The following is a 24357-nucleotide window of genomic DNA, read 5'->3' as shown; positions in this document are numbered from 1 at the left end:
CTCGAACCCACGGACCGCGAGATCGTGACCTGGCTGAAGTCGGACGCTTAACCGACTGCGCCACCCAGGTGCCCCACATCTGCCCCCTTTAGATGGTGCCTGTGCTCTCCAGACCCAGAGGTCCATGTTTTTCAAGATAAACCAGAAATCTCAATTTCGATGTATAGTCTTAGGATTTGTAAAAGTTAGCAAATAATTTAATATTTTGACTCTGTGAGCCACAGTCTGCCCACAGGAGCTGGATGAAGCCTGCGGACTATCAGTTTACAATCCCTGAACTATGTAAGGACTAATTCATAAATAATGTTGCATGTATGCCAAGGAATTTAAATTTTTCCTATTTGACCCGGGGAACAGTTGGTGAATCTTGAGTAAGACAAGTGACTTGAACTCATACTGGTGGTGGTTGTTTTGAGCAGAGCCCAGCAGGCTTTTTCTTAAGGGGCCAGATAGTACGTATTTTTGACTCTATGGGCCACATAGCCTCTTGCAACTACCCAGCTCTGATCTTGGAACATAAAAACATAGACAGACAAAATGTAAGCAAATGGGTGTGACTGTGTGCCAGTAAACTTTATAAAAACAGATGGCTGGCCAGACCTGGTCCATGAGCTGTAGTTTGCTGCTCCCTGGTTTAGAGGGCTGGAGACTCAAACTGGGGGGATGGCTTGAGAGAATAGGTAGGGGATGAACTGAGGCCGTGGTAATGGAAATGGGGAAGATGGGACAGATTGAAAAGCTATTTAGCAGGTAGCATTGCTGATTGATGAGTGGGTCAGGGAGAGAGGAAGAAGGTAATGCCTAGGTTTCTAGTTTGACTAAGAGGGTCAGTTTGAACCCCCCTAGTGGCCATGACCTCCCATGCCACCTCATCCCCCTTTCGGGTAACCCTGATGGATCCCTTCTTCCTGTGAACCCTGACCCATGGGAAGGAACTTCCTTTTTTTTCATTAAAAAATTTTTTTTAATGTTTATTTATCTTTGAGAAAGGTAGTGAGAGAGGAAGCGGGGAAGGGGCAAAAAGAGGGAGACAGAGGATCCCAAACAGGCTCCTTGCTGGCAGCAGAGAGACCAATGTGGGGCTTGAACTCACAAACCGTGAGATCATAACCTGAGACAAAGTCGGAGGTTTAACCGACTCAGCCACCCAGGGACCCCTGGAAGGAACTGCTTAGATCACAGGCGTCCTTAGAATCGTCCTGGCCTGCCACAGCTGACATGGAAAACTCCATTCAGTTTAGACCAGAGGCAGTGAGACAGTTTAGCATCTCTTGCCTTCAGGTTATTACAGAGTCTCTGGCCCCTGGTCTTGGGATATGAAAATGGGTCTCTAAACGATTATAGTAACAGGGTGCTCTGTGGGGATCAGGGGACGCCAGCCCTCAGGTTGCCAATTAGCAAATCTCTGTAGGTCCCCACTTTCCAGAACGGTGTGGAAAAAATGTGCTAAATTGTACTCCAAGCAGAGGTGGCATGGCCAGGCCGGAAGTGCACCTACCAGGCGCTGGTTCGTGCCTGCAGAGCCAGGAGCCCACTTTGATGTGCTCCAAGTGGCCGCTAGAACCACTGCGAGACGTCAGGGGATGCTGGACTCTCTCTTTCTTTTCTCTGCCGGAGTCCACAGATACCTTGAGGAAGCAGGAGCGCTAAGGAGGATGAGCACAGGCCCTGTTCTGGCACTAATGAATTCTGCTCGCAGGTTTATGGTGTCTGCTGCAGCCGCTGCTGAGAGCTGCGTGCACAATGGTCCCTGGGCACTTAGCAGGGAGAGGAGGTGAGAGTCTACGGCCTGGTGTGCCACAGGCGGGGCTGCCTCTGACTTTAAAGAAAGTGGCAGAACAGGATTTTGAGAAAGTGGCCCTGGGGGATGAGAGGGAATCTGTGTGGGGGTCAGACTGTATTTATTTTGAGACCCACCAGGCCTGGTCCTGTAGCCAGAGGTGAATGAGACCTTAAAAATCCAGAAGCCTGATAAGGAAGACCCACAGATGGGGGAAAGGAAACTCAGGCCTTGATCTCTGTGGCAGAAGCTGAACTGGGGCCATCCACAAATTTTATTACCCTCCTAGCTCCTGGAAAGCTGGGTATTATCAGGGGTGCAATGTAATTAATTTTGAGTGTTAGTCATGCTTATGGCTTCATCCAGTTTTTTCCTACCTTTGTTTTTCTCTTCTACCTAATTTTCTCACTTTACAAAATTATCTTTGTAGTTGGGGGTAGATTGGGTAAATCTAAACTGAGGTCTGGGTGTGTGGGTCTCTAACCCACAACCGTCTGTGTACTGAGTGATTTTATAAAGGGAAGCATTCCTCAGCAAGCAAGTTTTGGGTGTTGTGGCTGACACGAGAGGTTCAGGGTCCTCTAGGGGGACCTTATGATATCTGCTGTTCAGCCTCGCTGAGTCTGGGCTCTCAGGAGAATGAAGGTTCTTATACCAGGGGAAGGGGGCACTGTGAGCATTGGTGCACAGGCAGTGCGGCCTCGGGGCCAAGGCAGCAACAAAATCCAGTGCCCTCTACTGGGGAACCGCAGGTTGGTTCCGCCTCTGTGACCCTGGAAAGAGAATCACACCATTCAGCTCCTCAGGGGTTTTAGGTAAGGCAGTTGTGTCAGAGACCATCAGTATGCCCATCCCTTCTTGGGAAAGCTAAGCACCAACACCACATCCCCTTCACAGGGAGCCTAATCCATCATCCAGCTCCTGTTGTTTGAACTCCAGCTGTGGGACTAGCGTCCTGGGCACTGGAGGAGACACCTGCCGTAGGGTCCAGAGAATTGGAACGCCTCTGGTCGACCGTGGGGGTCCATATGGTAGAGGAGGCAGGCTGTTGGTCTGGGACTGGTAGAATAGGCGGATGGGGGATCATTCCCGGTGGGGCACAATATAATGCGGGAATGGAGGTTGGGTTGGAAAGGGGAGCAGTCTGTTTGTTCCTCCCTCTGTGTGTGCCCTGTCCCACGTGACTTCATAGCTGCTTCGGCCAATAGAATAAGGCGAGAGTAACAACATGCCACTTCCAAGCCTAAGCTTTAAGGGGCCTCCCATGTTCCTGCCTGCTCTTTTGTATCTCTGCCGTGATCATGAGAAGCATATACCTAGGCTAGTCTGCCGGGGCCAGAAGAGGATGAGACACACACATGCACAGGACAGAGCCAGCTCTTCCAGCCAAGCCCAGATTAAATCAGCCAGCCTAGCTGAACCTACAGTGGCCGAACTGCAGATGCATGAGCTACATAAATGCTTACCGTTGCACACCCCTGGGATTTTGTGGTTGTCACTCGGCAGTAAGAGCGTTGTAGCCACAGTTAGCTGACAGAGCAGTGAAGGAGTTGACTCTAATCACCTACTTCTGAAAGGGGGCACTTGCTTCTAAAGTCTGTGTGCACCCGTTTGGGGTTATTTGTATTAGCCTCTTCTCTCTTCCAATAAAAGTTTCTCCAGAGAGATTAAGGGATTTCCTCAAGGCCACACAGGTCAGCAGCAGAATCAGGCTAACGTAGAACACCCCTTACCTCCAGGCCAGGGTCCGTTGTAGCAGATGACCTTCCTATTCCTGATAATCATGCGGAGCGTGTCCTGGAGGTCAGGACAACTTTTCCTTGCAGGTTAGTGAGGTCTTAGGGTTTCAGCAGACACTGACACTCAGCTATTACCCAGATTGATGGGGCTGCTTGCTGTAATGTTTAGCAGCCTCTCCATCAAATAAATGGCCAGAGAGGCTCTTGACGCTTCTAGTGCAAGAGAAGAGGAGCCGATTTCTGCAGCTTTTATGAGGTTGGCCAAACAAGACCCATTAAAGGGATCCATGTGGGTTGAGGCTCTGTGGCTGAATTTTGGGTGTTACCCTGCCCCCACTCCCCTTCAGGGTTTCGGATGTGTGGCCCTGTAGGATAGAGGAAGCAGGGACAGCAAATAACGCAGCCATCTGGCCGTGCGAGTCACCCACTCTGACCCTGAGTTCCTTCATTGTCACATGAGCAGCTTTGGTATCTGCAATTCTTTCGTCCAGTGGACACTATGACTGATGGAAGGAAAAAGTGGGAAAAGGGTCTAGAGAGAAAATAATAGGTTTGGTGTTGAGGAGGAGGGATTCCCTCATTTCCGTTATTCCCTTTTCATTTCATTATTTTGCCTTCCCTGTCATTTTGGGATTTTGTCATTCTGGTGAGCGTCCCTTCAAGGATCCCATCTGCTGGTACTCACTTCACCTCTGATACATAGACATAGTGGGGTCACCTGGGGGAGTCATTTCCTTCTGTGTTCTGTATCTAGGTCTCTTCTTTCCTATTTGCTTAGGCAACAATGTAGACAGGTATTCTGTATAGTGGTTTAAGAGAGTGGGATCTGGGTGGCCTGAATTCAAATTCAAACTCTGTCACTTACTGCCTGTATGACATTTGGAAAATCACTTCACCTCTTTGTGTCTCAGTTACGAAATCTGTACAATATGGAAGATAATAATAGTACTGACCGTTAGAGTTATTTTGAAGTGTAATTAATTAGTATATAGAAAGGGCTTAGTATCATGCCTGGCACATACCAAGTGTTTGTTTATAATAATTATTATCAGGGAGTAGGTGATAACTGGGAGAGATTCTATGTGCTAGGGAATATTTTGTGTATTTTGCTTTGTTATTATAAACAAGGTCGAAACAGTAGCATTAGGCAGTCGTACCTGATCATAAGGTGGACTCTTTGCCAGAGAGATGGTTGGAGACCCAAGCATGATGAAGAAGAAGGGATGTTGCACTGTTGACATTTTCACAGTCACAAGAAAAGAAAAGGCCTGGAGAAGCCTGGGAGAAGTCATCTTAGAGGACAGTAATGGAGATCATTAGAAAGTTTGAATCAGTGACCAAGAGAGAATGCATGGAGTCTTATATGCAAGAACTTCTTGGTGGTAGTGACTGCCTGTTATTTCTTTTATGAGTGTTGTCGCAACCAGCATCTATAAATGGAATGTTTGTGAATTCACACTGTTCCACTTGTTGTACCTCTTGGCATTGATTCGTGGACGAAATTCTTGACCCAGTGATGATGGAGGTCATTCTAGTGGCTTTTGTAGGTTGGCCGGGGTTACTAGCCATTGTGACCTTCTTTAATCTTGATTGCCTTCTCTGCTTCTTTCTGGATCACCAAAAAGGGTTGACCTACCTGGATGGACTAAGATATGAAGTCAACCTCTTGTAACAGGGAGCAAGGTCAATGAGTATGTCCTGACCACAAACCCTTCTCTGTGGAAGGAAACTCTGGGCTTGGGAACAGAGAGATTGCCAGGGAATTACATATGGGAGAAGAGAATCCATGAAGAGAGAGGAGTTCAGTCAGGCCCTGAGGTAAGAATGATCATGGCAGCCAAGGAGCTGAAAGACTAGCACAGCTGGGCAAAGAAGGTCTTGAGGAATGCATAAAGAGTTGAGGCTGGACAGAAAGGACCACAGCTCTGATCAAACCATGGGCCTAGCAATAGAGGGCTGCTTTATGAAGAACCCCTGAAATACTTCTCCTAGGTTTAAATTTGAGAGTGGGAAGGGTACTTTTTTTTTTTTTTTTTTGAAAAGACTTAACCTCATACAACCAAAAGTCATCAGGCTCATTATCATTACTTAAATCAGTATTCACTTGCAGTTTGCTGTGGCTGCTGCATTTTGCATATGGCAGAATTTTCCTTTTGGAGTTAAATATGCCTAGTAACAGTTTGAGTTTTCATTTGATATTGGGAAAGATTTTATATGAAATGTGCACAATAACCATATGACAAAAAGACATAAAATTTGAGAGGGAGGGTGTGTGTGTGTGTGTGTGTGTGTGTGTGTGTCAGTGGTGAGGCTGGCATTGGTGAAGGCGGGGGTGGTTTGGGAAATCTGACTCCATAGAGCTATAAGAAGATAGAGCTAATTCCCGGTCTCAGTTGTATATAACCTTAGAAGCTTCTGGAGTCTCAGTTGGCAAAGAGTGAGAAAATATGGAGGGGCTGAAGGACTCTGACATCCTTGTTATTCAAAGTGTTGTCCACACAGCAGCAACAATGGCACTGTCTGGGTGCTTGTTAGGAATACGACATTTCAGTTCTCATCTCACACCTGCTGAATCAGAATCTACATTTAACAAGATCCCTGCATGATTCCCACGCACAGTACGGTTTAGAAGTTCTGTGTTATAAGACACTGTTGAAGTGGGAGAGGCAGAAAGGGTCTGTTTGAGTTGGGTGGTGTACATTGGGAAGGCTTGCCCAGTTTGTCAGTGTGGCGTGGACTTCAGAGTGGGCAGACCTAGACTTCTATCCTGGTGCTGCTATCTGCCTTGAGAGCATCTTGGCTTTTTAGGGCCCCGGTTTCCCCATATATTTGATGGGGACAATAGAACCTAGCATACAGTACTACTGGGAAAACCAAGTAAGGAAATGTAAGTAAAGCATCAGGCACATACCTGAGGGTCAATAAATGGCAATTATGCTGTTCTTACCCCAAGACACTGAGGCTTGTCCTTTCTGAATAGGTGAGCAGTTAGGAGGTGGTTTAATGACAGAAGATAACCAAAATCTGTTGAGCACTTTCTGTGCTACTGTGTTAGATAGGGCTGTGCTACTGTGTTAGATAGCACTTTCTGTGCTACTGTGTTAGATAGCCTAGAGCCAGGCTGCTTGGTGCAAAGCCTGCCAGGAGACACCTGGCTGGCTCTGTAACCTCTCTGTGGCTCAGTTTCCTCATCTGTGACATGAGGATATTAATACCACCTATTTCTCTGTGAGAATTATAGGAGTAATACATACATGTTCAGTGCTTAAAGAAGAGTGTGGAATATAATGAGTAGTGCATAAATGTTAGCTATTATCAACATACTTATTTAATCCTCTCTGCAACCTCTGGAGGGGAGCATTATTATCCCTATTCCATATTTGAAGAACTACAAGACTAAGGAAGTTGCCTAGGGCCGCATAGCTGGTAAATGGTAGAGTCATGATTTGAAACCACATCTCTTAGCCTCAGACACCATGAGCCTCATCAACTCATAGTTCTATTCTGCCAATGTTCAGAGGCAAGGAGAGTAACCCTGGAACCAGACCAGCTGCCCCAGGAGTTCCTTATGGTAGCAAAGGCAAAACCAAAGGGCATTGGAAGAAATCAAGGTGTCAGTCCCAGGAAACAGAAAGGCAGACTCTCAAAGCACTTGTGCTGGTATTTAATGCATCCCTTTGAAACGCTCCGCTCATAACCTGTCAAGAGCAATTTGGAAACATGTGCTCATGGAGGTGAGCGTTGACTGCTCCCTGACACGGTCTCTTCTATTATATATACAGTGACAGGCACACAGACTCAGCCTGGGCATGACTTATTTATGGGATGGCCCAGCCCCAGCTGAACTAGGTTCAGTGCTTGCAGTAGACTTCACCAGAAGAAAGGGAATGCGTGATTTGGGGAGATAATTATTTTTCCAGATGCTCATTTAAAAAAGGGGAGAATTTTCCAATTGCCACTGGCATATAAGAACCATTTTAAATTAAAATTTCAGAATCAAATATATAGAGACATTGTACTAAATTAGAAACCAAGGGTTGGGGTCCATGTAGCCCAGTGTCCCTTTCAGAGTCTAGTCTTGGCTTTGCATCTTACCAGCCAACTACCTTGGGTGTTGCCTCACCTGTCCGAACCTCACCTTCCTTCCTAAGACCAGCATTCTGATTGTTCTGGGAAGATTAAATGAGGTATCACAGGCATGGAGCTGAGTGCAAAGTCTGGCACACAGTAAATGCCTAATGCCCATCTACTTTTGTCAGTAACGTTTGCAGGACTGACTTTGTGACCAGGGGTAAGTTGGTTCCTTTTTCAATGCTTCACTTTTTAAAATGAGAAGGTGGGGAAAGATGATTTTTAAGTTCCTTTTAAGTCAGCCCTATTGCATGTTTTTCTTAAGTTCCTTTGTCTTCTGTCCCCTCATGCACAGGACAAAGAATCCATCTAAATGGAATCCATCTCTGCATCTATCATTCATCTGTCTGTCTGGTTGTCTGTCTGTCTACCTGTCATCTATCTATATCAGATGCCCATTTTCTGAGGACTAAGGGGTAATAGGAAAAAGTCTCAAAACATCCCCATTCCTTGAGGCTAACTAAGTGGAGTGTAAACTTGCCATTTGAGTGTTGCTTTTGAACTTGTTACAACTTTTATAAGCACAGTAGAGATCTTGGCCTTGGCTTAATTGCTGGGTATTTCATGGTTGTTTGACTTTCTCGGTCTCCATCTTTGTTGACAGTTTGAAAGGAGTGGGCTAAGTCTAAACCTAAGGGTTAGGGTTTTCATAAGGAAAACCACCTGACTATCAAACTACTTCACCAAATGACTAAGGTCTAGCTTTTTTCCCTTAGACCAACATCTTGAAATAAAATCATAATGAATAACACCTTTAAGGTAGACATATTGCCTAAAATATTTTAATGCATTTGGATGAAATTTATTCTGTAAGAAGAACTAATGGAGAGATGTAATTTCCATGAGTAATAGTTATCATGAATGTTATTATGCTCCCTGGGAGGGAGGGAAGAGGGGAGAGGGGAGGGGAGACCCGAAAGTGTGTGGTTACAAATGACAGTAATTTTCCCTTGCATTTGAGTACTGCTCCATGGCACCCCGAAGCGCTCAGTGCAGCCTTTCCTATCTTGTCCTCACAACCGCTTTGTGAAAATGGAATGATTTTCCCATTGTTACAGATTGGGCAGCTGAGGCTCTGAGAGGCTGGCCCAAGTTCTCAGACCTGTGGGAAGTGAAGAACCAGGGTTCTCACCTGATTTTCTAGATTCCACAGTCAGTATTCTTTAAACCATAATGTGGCCTTCCCAGCATAAACCTGGTATAGTGGTTGCCATCCTGCCGCCCACCCCCCAGACCCCCACTCCCTCCTCACACCTGCAGTCATTGAGAAGTGGGTTATTTGGTAGACATAATATCCGCATTAATTGGAAACTGTCCCAGAGAACATACTCTTCGAGCAAATTTCCAGAAAGTTGGAACCCATTTTATTCTAAAACTCCATAGGGAAAAAAATCTTTTGATTCAGAGAGCACTTCAGGATCTTCTAAGGCCTGAGCATCTGTGGTTAAGAGCATCAACCGTTCTTTTAAAATTCCAGGAAACCTTTCTGCTTATTCTGAGTTCCCTGGTTGCTCGTATTCTGAATAAGCAGATGTTTGCTGAACTTGAGCTGCACTCCAAGTAAATACTCTCCCATTGCTGAGGAAGCCTCTTCACTTTCCTCGGTCCCCCTGTGCCTTTTCCAGTTTCTTGCTGTGTTGGCATATGTATTAGTCTCGAGCAGTGCCACTTATTAATTAATTGATTATCTCATTCCGTCAACTACATTAAGCAGGAGGATTTATGAATGAATGAGTTGAGATAATTGCCTGTGGCCAGCCCCCTTCTTGGGCGGAAGAGCAGATATGCTGAGAGCAGCTCGAGGCTGAGGGAAACTGGTTTGGCAGCTCTTGTTCCGGCACCTCTGGAACTCTGTCCAGGCTTCTCCAGGCCACCTGCTCATCCATCCCCTCTAGGAAAGGTCAGGAGGAGGAACGAGAGAGAGGTCTGAGAGGGAGAGAGAGAAGGTGAAGGAGGAAGGAGAGGGCTTTGAAGGGGAGGGGAGAAGGGAATCCATGTGCAGGGCAGGGGTGCATGGGAGGGAGGGAAGAGTCTGTGTGCAGGGATGGGGTGTGTGTGGTGTCCCTCCTCTGCCTTCTTCAGAGGCTCTCGTCCTTCCAGCTGGGTGTCCTGCTCTGCATTCCCTGCAGGTCCATTGACAGAATTTTCTGCACAGAGAAGAAGGAGTTTTTATGCAGCATTTATATCCTTGCGGTGCCAGGGTAGTCCTAGGTGGATATACGTTGTGTAAATAAATTTGCTCATCACTTCGGCTGCAAGTGAGGGAGTATATTTCTTGAACAAACTCCCCCCCCCCCCATCTCCCATTCCCACTCCCTGTTTTTGGTAAGGCTTATGTTTGTTTGCTCGTTTGTTTATTTGGTCAGTGTGTTGAGTCTGTTGGTCTGGGATAAGGGAAATAAAGAGGGTGCGAGAGATTTGAATCCTGTTTCTCAAAAGGAAATCATTGTGAAGCTTAAATAGCATTTTGAGAAATGCAGAGAAGGGCACCTATGTCCAAAACCCAAAGAAGGGCTGTGCCTGCATTATGTCTGTGTTCCACAGCGCCACTGTTGGGTGGGCCAAGAAACGAAGGAGGCGTGGGGCTCCATTGAAGGCAAACTAAGGAAAAAGAGAGACTGCAGGGGTAGATTTCCCAGACTGTGAGTTCTGGTGATAAACGCAGAGCCTCCTGTAGTCTCCCTGGATGTCACCATTCATTCAGCCATCCTCACGGGAAATGCGAACGCGGTCACTTCTATCAGAGCAGCATCTCCTGGAGAACAGGATGCTCCTGGGGATTCCTGGGTGAGCTGAAGAATCATTCACGGTTTTATGTTTGTTTTAATGACTATTAGCAGACAAAATATAGCTAGCACATGGAACCTGTGGCCTCAGCAGTAACATAAAGTGCCCTTTTAAAGTAAATTAAGTAAAAAACATAGACTCTCTTTGAAGAGAAATATGAAGCGGCTAACAGGGCAGGTGGCACACGAATATGGCAGAAACTAGTGAGGGCGGTACTTCCCCCTTGTCGGCTACAGACCATCTTGGAGACGTGCCTGGACACTGCTTCTGCTGTAGAAGCTGAAAGGCCAGGTATTTGCTTTCTGTGATTCCTGGAGGAGTGTGGGCTCTAAACTAAGCTCAGCCAGTACCATGTTCCTTCCTCAGACTTTCAATCTAGAGCGGCTGAAACCATGACAAGGGCTTTGGGGGATGTAGACACACTCTTTACTGAACTCTTCTGACGTGAGAATTTAACTGTAATTTTGGCTGTTTTCCTGTGATACTTTCTCATTTTATTCTTCTTTTTCTTTTTCTTTTTTTTTTTTTTTAGTGTTTATTTTTGAGAGACAGAGCGTGAGCAGGGGAGGAACAGAGAGAGAGGGAGACACAGAATCCAAAGCAGGCTCCAGGCTGTGAGCTGTCAGCACAGAGCCCGACACGGGGCTCGAACTCGGGAACTGTGAGATCATGACCCAAGCTGAAGTTGGACGCTCAACCGACTGAGCCACCCAGGTACCCCTTTACTTTCTCAAACTCTAAATTTCTACATCCTCTTTGATTTTGTGAGCTATTGGGTACCCTTCTGATAAGTCCTTTTCTGTTTAAGTTACATGGAGTCCATTTCCGTTGTTTATAACTTTGAACCTAATCCCAGGAGGTGGTCTGTCGAGTGCTTAGAGCACAGATTCTGGAATCAGGCTACTTGGGTTCAAGTCTAGGACCTGCCACTTCCTGGTTGTTGGCCTTTAGACAGTTTCCTTTTTAAGTTTCTGCTTACCCATCTGTAAAATGGGGATTATAATGGAGTTCACCTCATAGATTCACCCAAGTGAATTACATGAGATCATCATCTAAAATCAAGTCTTTCACAGAGTAGACATTCCCTACGTGCTATTGCAGTGACCAGATTTGAAGTGATAGAGGGGTAAGAAAGACTTATTTCAGCCCCTTTGTGTCCACTCTGTTTATTTTGGTTATTGGTTATTGTCTCTTTCTCTTAAGCAGGACATTACATGAGAAGGGATCCTTGTCTGGCCCCCTGATCTATCCCAAATGCCTAAAACAGTACCTGGCACAGAAAAGGTGCTCCATAAATTAACGTCAAAAGTAAATGAATGAGAAAGAACTAGTCTTATTTTTAAATCCGTCTTTTATTTTGCTTTTGGGTTTTTGGGTGGGAGAAGCTGCTGTCTAGATGACAAAGAATTCGGGCCAACCAACTTTCATTAAAGTAGATGCTGTTTTGTGGAAGAGATAGCTCCCCTTCTACTTCCTTTCACTGCTAATCTTCCTTCTTCCCACAGATCCTTCTTGACAGTTGGTCCATCTTCCCTTTTTCTCCCTCCACGTTCCCAGTCACTCAGTAGAAATTTGTACAGACTCTGTAGGTCTGTCATCAGGGTCTGGAGGTCGCTGAACAAAGGGGCAAACCCACGTGAAAATCTCACACTGAGGGAAGAGGCTTTGACCTAAGCTGGCCAAAGCTGCCTCTTGTATTCTCTGGAATAGAATTTATGCACATAAGGCTGTTACAATGAATAGAAACATGAATTCTGGCATCAGACAAAACTGGTTTTTAATCTTTCTACTATGGAACAGTGTGACGACTGTGGGGGATTCATTTCACTTCTTTAACTCCTTGGTGTTTTCATCTGCAGAACAAGGGTAATGGGGGGTGCTCATCCTCCTAGGGAAGTTGTAAGTATTAAATGCAATGATGTACCTCCTTGTAGTCTTGGGTGTTGGGTTGATTGAAGTCCACAAAGAGAAGTATTATTTATTAAGATCTTTCTAATTCATCAGGGCGCCTTGCTGGCTCAGGTAGAGTGTGGAATGCTTGATCTGGGGTTATAGGGTCCAGCCCCATGTTGGGTGTAGAGATTACTTAAAAATAAAAATCTTAAAACATTTTTTCCCCTCATTCATCTGCTGAAACCCCTTGCCAAAGACTGGGGGGAAGTGTTTATATTTCTAATGGCCAAATACATCTTGGGGAGTCCATTTAAAATTATGGACGATTTTAGAAGGACAGGAATTTTGATGCCTTCTTCCTTCCCATTCCTTGCAAGCACTTTTTTGTGTTAGTGTAATTTGTGTTTCCTCTTTTCTGTGATTTTTTTTTCCCACCCATTTTGGCATAAGGGAGTTTCCTTATCCAATTAAAGTATTTTTTGACCTAAGGCTTTGGTGGCAGCAAAGTGACATGCTTATCTGTCTTATTCAATAGCAGTCCTTGGCTTCTGGAAGAAATCTGATGATTCTGTTATTCATACCCAAAAATGAGGGTAAATAGTGAGTGTAAATCTTTAGGGATCACAGAAAACAAACTTAACTCTTTCTGGTCAGGGACAGACACAATATCCCACAAGGTCATGATTATGTGGGGCTCTGGCTCTGCTCCTGGCTGGAACTTCATCTTTTCCTCTGTTCCATTTACTCTCTTCTCTACTTTTTCCAGCCCCTCTTTATGCCCCGCCCCCCACCATTTGTTCAGTGATGGGTATTTGCTCATACTTTTCTTCTTCCATTTGTATATTTTCTTCCCTCTGCCTTAGATGATTTAGCCTTCTCTTTCCCCTTCCATTAATTAACTTCTGTGCATCCTTCAGCTGCTATCCTAAAATCACATTCTTTGATGTCCTTTTGGTATTGGAAAAAAGGCATAAATTAGTACCAAACAAATTAAGAAAAAGGCGAGGAGTAATTCTGATGGAGGTCAGAATATCTCTTTGTTGAACTAGAAAAGCTGATGTTGGAAAACAGGGCTCATTTCAGTGGATAAGTGTGGTTCTTAACACTAAACCCAGGATTAACTGCACCCACCAGCAGCACTGGTCCTCACAAGAACCCCAGTGGTAGGCCTGCCTCTGTAAAACTGAAGCATAATATGACCCCAAAAGCACAGGCTGCCAAAGGAAATATACATAAATTGGACTATATCAAAATTTGTAACTTGTGCATCAAACGACACCATCAACACAGCGCAAAGGCTCCTTATAGAATGGGAGAAAATATTTGCAAAACCTATCTGATAAAGGGTTAATATTTATTTATTTTAAGTTTATTTATTTTGAGAGGGGAAGAGAGAGAGAGAGAGAGAGAGCATAAGGAAGGGAGTGGCGAGAGAGAGAATCTGAAGCAGGCTCCACCCTGTCAGTGCAGAGCCTGATTGGGGGCTCAAACTCAGGAACCGTGAGATCGTGACCTGGACCGAGATCAAGAGTTGGACGCTTAACCAACTGAGCCACCCAGACGCCCAGGGTTAATATTTAGAATATGTGAAGAACTCCTACAATACAACAGCAAGCAACTTGATTAAAAAATAGGCAGTGGAGTCGAATAGACATCTTTCCAAAGAAGACACACGATTGGCCAATAAGCACATGCAGAGATGCTGAACATCATTCATCATGAGGAAAAGCAAATCTAAACCACAGTGAGATACCATTTGACACCCATTAGGATGGCCCTTACCAAACAAGAGAGTACATATTGGCAAGGGTGTGGAGCACTTGGAACCGGCAGGGCTTCAAAAGGTGCCACTACTGTGGAAGACCCCATGGTAGGTTCTCAAAAAATTAAAAATAGAATTGCCACTTGGTACAGCAATTCCGCTTACGTAGATACCCCAAAGAGTTGAAAGTGGGAACTCAAACAAGTATTTGCACATCCATGTTCATGGCAGCATTTTTCAGATTAGCCAGAAAGGAGAAACAACCCAAGTGCCCATTGATGGATGAATAACTAGATAATGAAAATGTGGTGTATGCACACAATGGCAAATTATTCAGCTTTAACAGGGAAGGAAATTCTGACACACGCTATGAGATGGATGGACCTTGATGTACTGGTAAGTGAAGTAAGGCAGTCACAAAAAGACAAATAGTGTATAATTCCACTGATATGAGGTATCTCCAGTAGTCAAACTCATGGAGACTGAAAGTAGAGGTGGCCGTCAGGCCTGTGGGAGGGTAAAATGGGGGAAATATTCAATGAGATCCCAGTTCCAGTTTGGGAAGATGAAAAAAGATCTGGAGATGGACGGTGATGATGGCTGCCCAATAGTGTGAGAGTGCTTACTGCCACTGAATTGTACGCTTAACATGGGTGAAGATGGAAAATTTTGTGTCATGTGTATTCTGCCACAAGAGAAAGAAAAATGTAAGTGTGGAGGAGCAAAGAAAGCAGATGTTTCTGTGGGGGTGGACTGCTAACAGGAAGGATAAGGAATGGGATCACTAACAGTCCTCTCCACAGCACTCACTGGTGGAGGAGGGTGGAGGGAGGGCAGGACTGTTGCATTAATGCAATTTTCCCTGCTTGGGAAGCAACATAGGGCTGGAGAAGAAGTATCTCCCCAACACCATCCTAAAACCGGGATTTAGTCAGTTTCCCCTGTTTTACTTTTACATAGAACTCCGTGTTTTTCCTGCATGGCTCTTAGATCATAATTGTCCTTCTGTTTGTGTAATCATTCAGTATAAATCCCTGTTATTAGGTTGAACCATATGAAATTGCCTTTCTTGTAAATGAAAAAATGATTGAATATTGGCAATCTCATGGTTCAGTGCTCAACAGAGAGTAAGCGCTGAGAGCAAAAGAATGGGCTGGTTTAGGTAACACATTCTAGGTACAGGGCTTAGCATGGAACTGGGGTAATGTAGAAGCTTTGCACTTATTATATATACAGAAAGGTCTTAGAACAGATCCTGGAACATAATTAGAGCCCCAGCAACATCAGTTTTTATTAATATCATCAATATTAATATTATTGTTATTACTTTTTTTTTTTTTCTCCAACTTTTATTTATTTTTGGGAGAGAGAGAGACAGAGCATGAACGGGGGAGGGGCAGAGAGAGAGGGAGACACAGAATCGGAAACAGGCTCCAGGCTCCGAGCCATCAGCCCAGAGCCTGACGCGGGGCTCGAACTCACGGACCGTGAGATCGTGACCTGGCTGAAGTTGGACGCTTAACCGACTGCGCCACCCAGGCGCCCCATTACTAATGATATAGTAACAGTCACTTGAATCAGAAAGTATTCCTGGGAAACCAGAGGTATACACACACATACAAAGAAATAAAAGATACTCAACTGAAATACCACAGGTTTTTTCTTTTTTTACTTTCTTTTCTTTTCTTCCTTTTCTTTTTTCTTTTCTTGTCTTTTCTTTCCTTCCTCTTTGAGAGTTGATTGTAAGAGAGAGGGGGCACACAGTGACTCTGAATCTCAATGGCAAGGAAAGGTAGTAGGAAATAAAGAGGGAGAGAGTGAAAAGCTTAGTGAAATGTACTCCTCACTACAGAAGAGAGGATCAGTGAGGTGTGGTATTTCTCTGATACCTCACACCTTAGATACTGCTTGTAAAAAATGGACTCAGCCTTAAATAGAATGGGGGGAAAAGTGACACTGAATACAAATTAAAACAGTCAAAATGACAGAAAATTCTGGGGATATGAGCTGGAGCAAACCTACCAAGAAGGAGAAAACACATCACCTGACATGCAGTGGGCATGCAGTAAAAGATTGTGAGATGAATTTGTTGGCACAAAGCAAATTAGCATTTGGAATTTGGGAGCTCAGAGGCTGTTGGCAAAAGTTGACATAACCCATCTCTGACAGAAGCATTTCTACCTAGACAGCAATACAGCACAAAGCCATTAGGTCAGCTCGAAAACTTCAAGGCATCAAAGGGAATGTGGATTCAGTGTGATACGTGGAAGTCCCTGGAGAGAAAGAGGAGAAGTTGCTCTCTGCATAGCAATATCCCAAATCACCTTGGAGAGATGAATAATGCTCTGAGAGGGATGAAACATGGATGGAACATTCTCCATAATGGTAGTTGCAAATTATAAGGATAGTAACAAGCCTCTTCTGTCCTGGACAGTGTGCTAAGCTCTTTTAGCTCATGGACCACATGACCCAGGTACAACGTGCATCCTGTGTGCCAGACGTCTTTTGTGGTAGCAGAATCCTAAGATGGCGCCCATGACCTCTGACTCCCGGTATAATGTCCTTGATGATCCTTTCCCCTTCAGGATGGAAGGACCTGTACCTTGCTTCTAGCCAACAGAATATGGCAGAGATGATGGACGCAGTGTCACTTCTTTGGTTAAGCTATGTTATATGGCAAGGGTGAGAATGGTTTCTATGTATTTATTTTGCATTTGTGTAAATGCTAAGAAGAACCGTTGTCACTCCTGCTAGCCTTGAAGAGGCAAGCCACCTCCAGTTCCACAGCCACAAGAAAATGAATTCTGCCGACAATGTGAATGAACTCAGAAGCTGCTTCTTCTCCAGTCAAACCTCCAGATGAGAATGTGGTCCCGCTGATACCTTGACTGCAGCCTAGTATGGCCCCGAGCAGAGGAGGCAGCTAGGCCGTGTCCAGACTCCTGATCCATGGAAACCGTGAGATAGGAAATATGTGTTATTTTAAGCTATTAAGTGTATGGTAATGCATTACACAACAGCACAAAACAAATATATCTTTTGTCAAAGGATTAGAGCAGTGGCCTAGGATTTGCGATTCAGATATTCCATCCGTCTCCCATGGGAGCCCAACCAGAGTAGGATGAATGACAGTATGAGTTTGGGCCCCCTCCATATGGAATCACCTGTGTCTCGAAAGTCGCTACTTTTCTTGCGGTGCCTTTGAGACATTCTGAGTTCCTTATTTGAGAGTTGTTGTCCCATAGCATTCTCGGCTTTGCTGTCAGATACTTGTCACAGAGAACGCTTGCTTCTCCATCTGTTACTACCACTGAAATACAAGCTCACTGAGGGATGAGACTGGATCTAGCATCTTCAGCATCTAGCCCAGTGCATGGTCCAATAAGTATCTGTTAAGTAAAAACATACACGTGAATGAGCAAATGACTTAGGGTATGCTGTCAATCAAGGTATCATTAGCCTAGTGATTAAGGATAAGAAGCTGAGATACTGAGAAACCTGCCCAAGGTATCATGACTAGAAAGTGGTGTAGAGCAAGGGTGTAGTCTGCCGGCCAAATCTAGGCCATCACCCATTTTTGTACCAATCATAAGAGTATTTTTTTACATTTTTTTTACTGGTTGGAAAAACCAAACAATAATGTTTCATGATATGTGAAAATTATATGAAGTTCAGATTTCAGTTCCTATAAATAAAGTTTTATTGGTACACAGCCATGCTCATTTGCACAAGCCACCTATTGCCGTATGGCTGCTTTCGTGCCACAGTGATGGAATTGAGTAGCTATGACCAAGGTCTTATGGCTTGCAAAGCCTAAAACACTTATTATCCAGACTTTCCTGAAAAAGTTGCCTCTGGAGTCAGGCTGTATGGATTGAAATCCCAGCTTATTGCTCTGCTGTATAACTTTGGAATGTGACTTAAAGTTTTTGTTTTCTCATCCGTAAAATGGAGGTAAAACATTACCGAATTTAGCATTGTGATGAGAATAACTCACAATGTCTATAAAATTCTTGAACCCAAAATAAGTTCCCAGTAAATGTTAGTTAGCATGATCATTTTTCTGTTATGCCATATCCTGTCCAATTCATGTTAAGAAAATTTACTCTGTAAGACAAATATTTATGTTGTTACAGATGGATATCTGTTATTTGTAGATACTTATTGATTATTGTAGTTAAGATTCTGACCAGAATGGGTGGACTCTGTACCCACCATCTTGTGTCAGTCCCTGACGAACAGAACAATACACTTTCTAGGAGCGTGCGTGCACGTGTGTGTGTGTACATAATACACATTGCATTTGGTGGGTGATTCTCTCTATTGGTAAAATGCTATGCTTTGAAAACCTCATGACCAGACAACATTGAGAATTTGGACTCACAGAATGTGATAGGTTCTGGTACCCCGTATATGGTCATGCAAGCCAACTTTTATGTGACTCTGTCTTGGGAGAGAGTGAGGGAGGGGATAAGGTAGTATTGTCTGTAATAGCCTTCACGGTACCTGAAATTCTTCTCTTGGATGTTCATTACTCAATTCTCAAGTTGTTTTAGTCTTTAAAAATATTTTAACACCTACTGGAGTGCCATGTATACCACAGGTACATATTTTAAGGCAAAATTGGGCAGGGTTGTATAGAAGAAATGAATGTTCTTCAGGAATATCACCTCCCTTTCTTTCCAAGAGGCTCTCATGATGGTTGCCTTTTCAGAGTGAAATAGCCAGAGGCAAAGAGAAGTACTTCCTAGTCGCATCTAGAGTTCTGCTTGGAGTAGGTGTTTTGAGAGGTCAGCTCTCATCCATCCCAACAAAGCTGGATCAGTGTTTTCTAAAATTTAGTATGTATAGGAATAATTTGTGGAGCGTGTTAATGATGGAGATTTCTAGATCTCAGTCCCAGATTTTTGCAGGCCTGGTGTAGTGGCTTTTTCTTCCTTTAAATGTATCCCAGGTAATCCTGATGGAGGTGGCCACCTCCTATGGAGATGAAATATGGAGTGTACTTTGAGGAAGTTTGACCTAGGTACAGCCGATTGACTTTCACAATCTGTCAATTCAACGGTAAGTAGCTAGCAATTGGCTTTTGCTAGTATTCCTTTACTGTGATGGGTGACCCCAAAGGTGAAAATCTAGACTCTGTCATTATAGAACCAGTTAGCCCCCGAGTTCTTATAATCTGGATTGTTGGGTATCTAGCCACTGGGCTTTCTGGTCAGATGAGTATGCAGTTCAGTGGTCTGTATGTCACTTGTTCAAGCCCTGGTGCCTCTTTTGGTCTTTACATGTGACAGCCGTTGCCTCCTGGTCACTATACTATTCTCCAGAAAGGTCCTCAGAAGGAGAGTTTTGCTGAAGCCATGACCACTGACTTCCATAAAGAATCCCGTCCCAGGGCCAGACTCTCACATCTGGATCTAAAACAGCAAGTGATAGCGCTATAAACTTCAAAATAAAAGATTCCTTGGCCTTAGGCAGGGAAGCATTATAAATCTTGCTGAGAACTTGAGACACTGCTTAAACTCATTATTTGCTGTTCAAGACTCTCCTCTTGCAGTTTTCATCCTTTGTTAAATTTATAATCTCTAAATCCTTAGCCAAGATCCCAGCCTTTAGGGAAGAAGCAGCCGGAAGATTTAAAACTTATCCTGTCCCCAGGGATGTTAATGGTGAAATAGACTTTGGTAATACGTTCTTAATTGTCACCATAAATCAACAGCGTACAATATGTTAAGTTTGCCTGTGTAAATTGCTGATTGGAGAGCCCTTTCCATGCTTTGGAGACAGTTGTAACTTAGATGAGACAAGTGGTCTGTCTTTGGGGATGTGGCCTAATAAGCATACTAATTCATTCCCTGGTTCCACGCCCTGCTCTTTACCCTGGGAGAAGCTGCCCCCTACTGGCGAGGGAAGAAGCTCCAAGTGCGCAGTGTTGAAGTTTCAGCATACAAAGAGAAGGGTGTTTTTGCCCCTGGGCTACAGTTTTTCACTGAAGTCTTTTGTGCCATGGTGATTGTTCCTTTAAGTGTGTCCTCTGGAATCTGTCAGCCAGTTTATGCAGTCTTTGAGAATTTCGCTGAGGATATACCGATTATTTATTTATTTTGGGGGGCATGCATTTCCTTTCTGATTAACTTGTTAATCAAACATTTGCTTGCTGCATGCCTCCTGTGTGCACCGTTCTTGGCATGAAGCTGTCGCAAGAGAATAGCATGGAAAAGAACCCCACAGTATTGGGGTTCTATTCCAGAGGAGGACAACAGACAACTTATTTTTATAAATGAAAATCTCTTGGGGTGCCTGGGTGGCTCAGTTGGTTAGGCGACTGACTTCGGCTCAGGTCATGATCTCACTGTGAGTTCGAGCCCCGCATCAGGCTCTGTGCTGATAGTTCAGAGCTTGGAGCTTACTTCAGATTCTGTGTCTTCCCTTCTCTTTACCCCTACCCTGCTCATGCTCTCTGTCTCTCTGTCTCTCAATAATAAATAAACGTTAAAAAAAAAAAAAAGAAAATATCTGGTTCTGTGATGAAAATAATAAACACTCTTCACCTTAAAAGAGGCTCTTTTGGGTTGGGTTAAAATAGTCTTACCTGAAGAGTTCAAATCTGAAGCAAGACCTGCATGGAAAGAGGCAGCCAACCACAGCCCCGGGGTGGGTGGGGAGGAGTACAGGCTAAGGAACGGTGAGGAATGAGATCGACATATTTGATCCAGAGTTCAAGGGCAAAAGTGGCTGGAGTATGAGTGAGAGGGACAGTGCAGAGAGATGGGATGGGAGAGAGGACAGGGGTCAGACTGCAGAGGGCCTCCCACTCGAGTGTATTCTGAGCATGAAGGGAAGCACTCTAGCTTTTGCTGGTGTGGTGTGATTTTAATTTAAAAAACCAGTTCATTCTGTAGACAGTGGCCCGTAGCATGGTCAGTGTGGAAGCTGGGAGGTCCACACAAGGACTCCAGCGGTTTTCCAGGCCAGCGGTGATGACCAGGAGGGGAGGGATGAAGTGAGGGCAGAGACAGGATAATGGGGTTGATGGAGCAGATGGATTGGCCATGGGAGGATGAGGGAATGGAAGGAAACCAGAGTGTTGTTTTAGTTTCTGGCTTAAGTAGCTGGAGGCAGGGTCGTGCCTCTTACTGAGATGGGATAGAGACCCTGGGCTTTTGCTTGGAGTTTTAGCTGGCAGATAGGCACCCTTTTGGCCATGTGGGCTTTAAGGTGCCTAGAAAACATTGAAATCCGGCTGTTGAAGCTGCAGGTCATATATGTGCCTGGGGCTCAAGGGACAGGCTAGAGTAAAAACCAGCATGAGTGATGTGAAAGGCTCCCAGCCGAAGGGCGGAAAAATGATAGCTTCCATTAGTACTGACTTTTTATGAGCACACATGATTAGCCAAGCCCCCCATCTGGCAGGGGCATCGAGCGAGTCGGCAGATAGAGCACCGGAGGCTGGAAGTTCAAGCTGTCTCTACTTGTGTAACTGGCATCTTACGTGCATTCTTTCGTGGTGTTTCCTGTATGCAAATTGCTAATTCATTTTCATTCAGCAAATATTTCTTGGGTGTCCACTGCATACCAGACACTGCGCTAAGCTCTAAGCTCTTGGGAGAAGAATATATATGATATGTATACAAAGCAGGTCAAGATGGGAGGAATACACACACACACACACACACACACACCATCTATATGATGCACTGTATATATAAATTGTATTATACCACCTGTGCCCCATTTCATGTCACACATACAGAAGTGTCCCTGCCATCTGGACCTGCCTTCTCAGCTAAGTTGTAGTTGTTTAGGGGAGTAGTTTTATGGGGTCAGGAGACCAAGATTTGGATTCCAACCCTCAAACTTGCTATTTCTATATTTTTGAGGTTAATTTTTTTTTTAAAGCTGTCATATAGTAAAAGTAATGTGCGTCTAGTTTCTATGAACTGTAACACAGGTATGTATTCTTGTAACCACCACCACAATCAGGGTATGGAATGGTTCCATCACCCCAGAAAGTTCTCTTATGCCATTCTTTTGTGGTCATACTCTACCCCCACTCCCGATTAACTACACTGTAAAGGGCAGGGAGTAATGTCAGGTTATTTCTGAGTTCTCTTCTATGTTTCAAATTCTGTGATCTGTGATCCCTGATGTTTTGATTTATGTGGAAAAGGCCACCAAAAGGTGCCTAACTTGAATGAGAGAAGGAATACAAGGAGAAGCTGAACTCAAAAAAGTATATGGAGTGGGGAGCTGTCAGCAACAGAGATAGCCTCAGGGAGAAGAGGAAACTGAAAGCCTGAGTGCAGGGACAGCTTCCCTAGAATGGATAGCTGTTCTGATAGGGGGGCTGCATTTTTTCCCTGAGCTGTTCCCCAGAAAGCCAGGGCGAGAAACAGGTTGGCTCTCCATGGAGAGGTGAAGCCATGCATGCTTAGAGGTAACCAGGTAACCCCGAGAGAAGGAGAACCCCAAAAGTTCCTCAGACCTTCCCTGTGACATGAACTCTGGAAATAAAAAGTTCAATGTTAGAAAAATAATTACATTTCTTGCTCATCTCTTTTGCACTCTGATTTTTACCCAAGATGAAGAATAACTTCAGGGGAAAAAGTGAGTTCCTTGTTGTTGATTATGAATGTGCTGAGGCAGGAAGTACAAACACATGTAGTAGCAGGGTGATAGAGTAGACTTTTGAGTCTAATGGCAGCATGAAGTTACTAAAAGGCTCTTTCCGCTGCTACATGATGCACAGAAGGGAGAAAGAAAGCAAATTACCCATCACCAGGACTGCTGGTGGTGCTGCGCAGGGTGCACTGGGAACTTCGGTCGGAAGTCAGCGTTTTGCCTTTTCCCTTCCCAGGCTGCTTTCCCTGAATTGTATGGCACATTACACCCTTAAACAATAACAGCTTTCAGGATCCACGATGCATCATTAAATAAGTTAAGGAGCTAATTAAAGGGGGCCCTGTCTCCTTGATTTCATTGTATTAAATCACCTGTGCCCCATTTCAGCAAGTGTTTCCAAGCCAGGAATTTGCCCATAAAATGATCTCACATTAGCCCAGAGTGTTGGGTTTCATTTCCTCTTATGCAATTATCTATTAGTAATTGGAGAAGGCATTACAGCAGAATAAATAATTGAACATAAATTAGACGACGTTGGAGTCACACTTTGGCTGAAGAGAGGTGCAGTGTGTCACGTATTTAAACGCTAAGGGTGCAAAGCACCCTGTCCCTGCAGTCATCCGTCCTATTCTGGTTGCATGGGATTCCCGTGGTTGCATATCCTCTTTTTATAGGTGCCATGCAGACCCTGAAAAGGTTGGACCATATCCGCAAGTGTAAGAGAAGTTGGCAGTAAAGTCAGGGTGTCACCGGCAGAGAACTGACAAGGGGCCTCACAAGGTGGCCTTGTTTTGGGGATAGATTTTTCCTGCGTGATCTAGGACTTCCCAGGCCTAGAAACTTTCTACATCAGCACAGGAGAGCAGAATATTCCCTCAGGTATTGACGAGAGAACTTGATTTGATCAAGCTTGCAGAAATGGAGGAAGCACACAGATGCCAACATATCCATTTATTTATTTATTTATTTTTTAAAATTTTATTTATTTATTTTTTTTTAACATATCCATTTAAAATGAGGGAATATGGCAGCCTGGAGATGAGGTTTTGTGTTCAGTTGTACAGGTAGTGCTTTGTAGAACTCCAGGGGCCACAGTTCTCGCCAAAGGCACACTCTTGTCTCCTGGGCCACACGTTATACCCTTGAAGGCACTTGGTTTTACAGTTGAAGAAATAGATAAATTGGTATATACCTAAGAAATATATTTACCTAGAGGCAGAACTTGGGCTCAGACCCAGGTCTTCTGGTTCCTAGTTCAGTGTTACCTAATCACTGCATGTTGACGTTGTAGATTACATGCCATATGACTCCATTTATCTAACTTTTCCAAAGTGACATAATTTTAGACAGCGAGAGGCTAAGGCTTAGAGATGGGGAGGGGTGGTGATGGGGAGCATGGTGGGTGTAGTTATAAAAGGCCACCACGAGGGATCTCTAGGGTGATGGAAATGTTCTGTATCTTGATGTGATGATGGATACAGGTACCTACACATGTGATAAATTTGCATACAAATGGGCATAGATAAAGAATGGGGAAATCTCAGTAAGATCAGTAGATGTCATCGCTATAAATACCTGGTTATATTATACTGTAGTTTTGCAAAATGTTACCATTGGGGGAGACTGAAAGCAGTGTACATGGG

At 44.3% G+C, this 24357-nt stretch overlaps 1 long non-coding RNA gene across 2 annotated transcripts in view; it reads left to right on the top strand.

Annotated features, from left to right (window-relative positions):
• LOC147573092 (uncharacterized) overlaps positions 1-24357 on the top strand; it is a 668158-nt gene that overhangs the window by 214529 nt on the left and 429272 nt on the right. For both annotated transcript variants that reach the window (XR_015245518.1, XR_015245517.1), the window contains exon 2: positions 10970-11151. This is a non-coding gene — a long non-coding RNA (uncharacterized LOC147573092). The remainder of the gene's footprint in view (positions 1-10969; positions 11152-24357) is intronic.

The sequence above is a fragment of the Puma concolor genome, chromosome E3, assembly GCF_028749965.1.
Source record: "Puma concolor isolate L17-30 chromosome E3, mPumCon1.1.hap2, whole genome shotgun sequence".
Classification (NCBI taxonomy): Eukaryota; Metazoa; Chordata; class Mammalia; order Carnivora; family Felidae; genus Puma; species Puma concolor.
The sequence above is the reverse complement of the archived record's forward strand: the minus strand, read 5'-3'. Positions and strand labels throughout refer to the sequence as shown.